Source organism: Enhydra lutris, unplaced genomic scaffold (genome assembly GCF_002288905.1).
Source record: "Enhydra lutris kenyoni isolate GAN:26980312 unplaced genomic scaffold, ASM228890v2 scaffoldscaffold309, whole genome shotgun sequence".
In the NCBI taxonomy this organism is placed as follows: domain Eukaryota; kingdom Metazoa; phylum Chordata; class Mammalia; order Carnivora; family Mustelidae; genus Enhydra; species Enhydra lutris.
Genome location: NW_019154393.1, coordinates 4,940 through 11,187, shown reverse-complemented (window position 1 = coordinate 11,187; position 6,248 = coordinate 4,940).

Genomic DNA, 6,248 nt, shown 5'->3' with positions numbered 1-6,248 from the left:
ATGAACAAGGAAACTTTTAAAGGGAAAAGAAAAAGTCTGTTTCAGCCCTGAATGTTGGCAGAGTTGGAGAAAGGGGAAGACCATCAATGAACCAGAATTCTGAAGCCTTTTAATAAGATTTACTGCAGAATGGAAGGCTGCATGACCTTCCCCGTGAACGAATCTAATGCAAGAGAAGGAAAAGCCATTTGGCCAGAAAGTGGATGGGACCCCCTGAGACTGACCTCAAAACACTGCTAAGCTTAGTTCAGTACAAGTCATCTGCTTGAGGTGTGGTGGTGCACACCTCCAGCCCACGCTTGGACGATGGCAGATCAAGTAAAAGCTGGCACTGCTACAAAGGATTCCAAGACCAGTTGTCGCTGCAGTGCCCTAGTTAACGCAGAGATGCCAACAGCAGTGGCTCACACACCAGTTCCTGCAGGAACCCAGAACTCTGGGCTCCCACGTTACCTGAACCTGGGATACCAGAACTCAGATACCTCCCAGGTCCACAGGAGCAGAGCCTGGAGATGAGGTCAAAGCCCCCACTTTCAGAGAAGGCCAACTTTCAACTCTATGAATAAGTTCCGCAAGCAGCGGGCCAAATTATGCCATCCCAGACCTTGCTTGGCATGCATGGTGCCAGGCATTGCGGAAGCACCAAACATAAGTAAGCACGCCAGTTAGGGAAGTGGGGCAGGGCCCCAGCTGACTAGGAGTTCAAGCAACCAGCCTCAAAAAGAACCCTGATGACCAGACTCACAGGGACATACCTCACATGAGACCACCATAGCTTCACCATGACTCCTGTTCTCCAATAGCCTTGTCCCTCCTCTAGCAAAATAGCAGCACTAGATTGTATAACTTTGGCCTCATCTTCTCTGGCCAGGACCCTGTATGCCTGGGATAGAACTGTGAAACCTCTTCCTTCTGTAAGTATAAGTATACACAGACCAAAGTCCCCAAGGCCTATTGAAACATTCAGAGTTCAAAAGAAGAGATTCAGAACCAGTAAGTCCTTTGATGAGATAAAATTATTTAAAAAATATAACAGAAGAAGAGGGAAACTCAATTTTAAAGTCCCAATGTGGACCATTAGCAGGTATGAGGAAGTTACTAATAGCTGAGAACCAACTGTATGCATCTTTTCCCAGCAACTTGTTTAGTGACCTCACACTGGTAATTTGAAATGAAAAATCAAACACAATACAAACAAATGCAAACGATACAAATCAGGGCTTTTCTTGGGGGTGGGGGTGTCAAACATCTATGAGCACAGCACTGCAACAGCCACAAAGAAAATAAAGCAAACGTAAAAACAAACCAAGTATTAACTGCAAGAAAAAACAAAAAGTCCATCAGAGTCATAGTACACTACTATGCTTAGCTGCAAATAATTGATTGTATATAAAAATGTAAATATCAAACAGTAGTGTATCCAAAAATTGTTAATATAACTGTATCAGAAGGATAAGGGAACAGAAGTGAGGAGAAAGTCACATAAGAGCACGAAACCCTCGTTATCATGACAGTAAGCCAATAAGTAATTAAAACTTCATAACTTGAAGGATAGCAGTTTACATATTTGTCTATAAATGTATACATGAGTAAATGCCAGAATAAACAGAAATTTGAAAATAGTTTCCTCTGGGGCTGGGGACTCTCACCTGGGAGAATGAGATTAATAGAGAGAGAACCCACTGTGGTAAGTCTTTTACCATTACTTGACTTTTTAAACTACCTGTATAGATAGTTTCAAATTTTAAAAAATAATATATTAGTTACATTTTTCAGGGACATGTTTAATATGGTTTCAAGTGATGCATAACTTCAAGTGAAGCATAACTCTAACTTAAAACAATGGGTCCAACTGCTAATCTGCACAAAACTATACAGAGTGTCCAGACTATAAAACAAATTTGTATATTTAATGTCCTTCTTTTCAAATTAACAACCAACCCTTTGCTTTAAATTCAGAGGTACTTTACCAAAAAAGCTATTTGGAGGTGGAGATATACATGGAACATATAATAGGAAAATGTTAACATCTTGCTTAAAAATAAATTTATCCTATGTTTCCTGCCCCTGTGGACACTCTATATTACATTGATAAAATTAGTTTTATTTTTTTTTAATTTAAAAAAATTTTTTAAGATTTTATTTATTTATTTGACAGAAAGAAAGAGAGAGCATAAGCAGGGAGAGTGGCAGGCAGAGGGAGAGGGAGAAGCAAGCCCCCCGTGCTGAGCAGGGGGCCCCATACGGAACTCAGTCCCAGGACCTTGGGATCATGACCTGAGTCAAAGGCAGATGCTTAACTGACTGAGCTACCCAGGCACTGTGATAAAATTAATTTGAGAGAGAAATCCAATTTCTCTAAAGACTTGTTTATTTGAGAGAGAGAACACACATGTATGAGCAGGGGGAGGGCAGAGGGAGAGGGAGAGAATCTCAGGCAGACTCCCCACTGAGCGTGGGGTTCGATCTCATGACCTGAGCCCAAATCAAGAGGATGCTTAACCGATTAAGCCACCCAGGCATCCCCCCAAATGTATCTTTTTAACCAGATTTTTAAAATTCACTGAAATTATTAAAAATTACCTATTATCAGAAATGATTACTTTACTGCGCTTTACCAGCCTTATTGACCTATAACTGACAAATAAAACTATACTTATGTATATTATATATATATATTTAGAGTATATAATGTGACAATTCAGCTTGCATATGTATTGTGAAATGATGACCCTAATCAGGTTAATGAACATATCCATCACGTTCCACAGTTTCCTTTTTTATAACAGTAGTTGTGAGAACGCTTAAGATCTACTCTCAACAATTTTTAAGTATATAATATAGAATTACTATAATCCCCAGAGCTTATTCTTTTTCATTTCATTTATTTATTTATTTGACAGAGAGAGAAAGAGAGATCACAAGCAGGCAGAAAGGTAGGCATAGGGGGAGGGGGAAGCAGGCTCCCCGCCAAGCAGAGAGCCCAATTCGGGGCTCAATCCCAGGACCCTGAGATCATGACCTCAGCCGAAGGCAGAGGCTTAACCCACTGAGCCACCCAGGCGTGCCCCGCCCCCCCAGAGTTTATTCTTTTTATAACTGAAGGCTTGTACTCCTTGACTAGCATCTTCCCACCCTTTAGCCCCTGGTGACCATCATTCTATGTTGTTTCTATAGATGTGACCTTCTTTTTTTTTTTTTTTTTTTAGATTCTACATATAAGTGAGAGCATACAGGATTCGTCTTTCTTTGTCTGGCTTATTTTTAAACACAATATCCTTCAGGTTCATTCATGTTGTTGCAAATGGCAGAATTTCCTTCTTTCTCATGGCTGAATAATATTCCTCTGTGTGTGTGTGTGTGTGTGTGTGTGTGTGTGTGTGTGTGTGTGATGTATGTGTGTACATACCATAGACACATATATGTATGTACCACACTCACACCCCCTACATCTTCTTTATTGATCCGTCAACCAAGACTTAGGTTGTTTCCGTACCTTAGTTGTTGTGAATAATGCTGTGGTGAATATAGGAGTGCAGATATCTTTTGAGATGCTGACTGCATTTTCTTCAGATATATACTCAGCAAGTGGGTTTGCTGCATCACATGGTAGCTCTATTTTTAATTTTCTGTGGAACCTCTATACTGTTTTCCATGATGACTGTGTTCTCATCAAAATACACCTGGATCCCAATTTCTCCATATTGTCACCAACATTTGCTATCTCTCGCCTCTTTTATAACAGCCATTCTTACAGGTAGGAGGTGATATCTCATTACAGTTTTGATTTGCGCTTCCCTGATTATTAGTGATGTTCAGCACCTATGCATGTACCTGTCGGCCACATATATTTCTTCTTTGGAAAAATGTCTAGTTAGGTCTTTTGCCCATTTTTAAACCAGGTCATTTGGTTTTTTTTTTAACCACCGAGTTGTATGAATTCATTATGTATTTTGGGTATTAGCCCCATATTTATAATTTACAAATATATTTTCCCATTCTGCAGGTTGCTTTTTCATTTTCATTGTGTCCTTGCTGTGCAGAAGCTTTTTAGTTTCTGTAGTCCTACCTATGTATTGTTGCTTTTGCTGACAGTGCCTTTGGTGTTATATCCAAAAAATCAATGCCAAGGTAGATGTGAAGGAACTTTTTCCCTATATTTCTTCTAGGAGATTTGTGGTTCCTAATATTACATCTAATTCTCTAAATCATTTAGAGTTAATTTTTTTAGAGTGGTACAAGGTAGGGGTCCGGTTTGCCTTCTTTTCCCAATGTTATTCATTCAAGAGATTGTCTTTTCCCCATTGTGCATTCTCCGTGCCCTTGTCAACAATTAGATGACTATTTACATGTGGATTTATTTCTGGGCTCCCAAATTTTCCACTGATTTATGTTGTTGTTGTTGTTGTTTTTTAATGCCAAGACCATACTATTTTGATTACTACAGCTTTGTGACAAGTAGACCCTTGGACAACACAGGAGTTAGATGTGTTAACCCCTTTGCAGCCAAAAATCAGCATATAGATTTTAACTCCCAGAAATTTTAACTACTAATAGCCCTACTGTTGACCAGAAGCCTCACTGATTAACATCTTTATATGCTACGTGCCTTATTTACTGTATTCTTACAATAAATTCAGTTAGAGGGAAAAAATGTGATTAAACAAATTGTAAGGAAGAGAAAATACATTTACTTTACTGGACTGTAAAAACTCTGTATGTAAGCTATTCAAACCCATGTTGTTTGTTCAAGGGTCAAGTAGTTTGGAATCAGGAAGTCTGATGGCTCCAGCCGTGTTCTTTTTGCTCAGGATTGTTTTGGCTATTTGGGCCTATTGTGGTTGCATGTGGATTTTAGAAGTATTTTTCTCCTTCTGTGAAAAATGGCACTGGAATTTTTTTTAAGATTTTATTTATTTATTTGACAGAGAGACAGAGAGCACAAGTAGGCAGAGGGGCAGGCAGAGGGAGAGGGAGAAGCAAACTCCCCACTGAGCAAGGAGCTCTATGTGGGACTCAATTCCAGGACCATGGGATCATGACCTGAGCCAAAGGCAGCCGTTAACCAAGTAAGCCACCTAGGCACCCCAATGCCATTGGAATTTTGATAGACAGCTTTGGGTAGTATGGACATTTTAATAATACTAAATCTTCCAATCCATGAATACAGGATATCTGAGAAAGATGACTTTTAAGTGACAAATCATGATTCTGGAATGTAATATACAAATTGGGGTGGCTCCTTCACACAATAATACTCCCGCTGGCCTATGCTATCCCTACCTTCATTTTAGGGAGCCACCACTGCCCCTACTTCCCCCAACATGTGGTCCAAATAACTTGATCTTCCTCATCACTGCAACTGGTCCAAGTCTCAGTCCTTTGTATGTTGAATTGTTTTGAAGTGTTCATCTTTACCAGAGACCTAGAATTTTTACCCAAGGCAAGTCCAGCAAGTATTCAGAATACTGGCTACGGTGCCCATTTAAAGGATTTATAAGCCCCTTGGTTTTTACTGAGATGTGATTTTTTTTTTTAAAGGATTTTATTTATTTATTTACTTGAGAGAGAGCAAGAGTGAGAGAGCGTGAGCAGGTGGAGCAGCAGGCAGAGGGAGAAGCAGGCTCTCTGCTGAACAGGGAGCCCAAAGCAGGACTCCATCCCAAAGCCCTGGGGTGACAACCTAAGCTGAAGGCAGACATTAACCGACCAAGCCACCTAGGCGCCCCATCTGAGATGTGATTTTTTTTTATCAGATTTTAAAAATTCATTAATAAAGCAAAGAGGGGAGAAACATATTAAACTTATCAAGGCACCTTAAAGTGATCCAAAAATTTTAAAAATAATACTCGCTAAATCAGATTATTTTAAATCAGACATTTTGCTACACAGATACAAACTTTTTGTTATGTGGGCCTTTTTTCTGCTTTGTCAGAGCCGTCTTTGTGTGCAGTGTTCTGTGCTTGAAAACACACTTGAATGTTTCCTGTCTGTAACTGGGAAAACAATACAAAGCAGGAAAGCATTTCCCGCTCAACATTTTACTCTGGAGTTTGTTTTTTCCTACGCACGCCACTGTGCAATTTCACAAGTCATTCAAACAAGGCTTACAGCAAGCAGCAGTTGTAATTTCTTGATTACTTTTTGGTAAAGCATAACCTTTTTCCTTATAACTCCCAAAGCCTTATAGCAGCAGGGCTATGCAGACCTTTATGCCCCCCACCCCCTTCTCCCTTGACTGGTTGTAG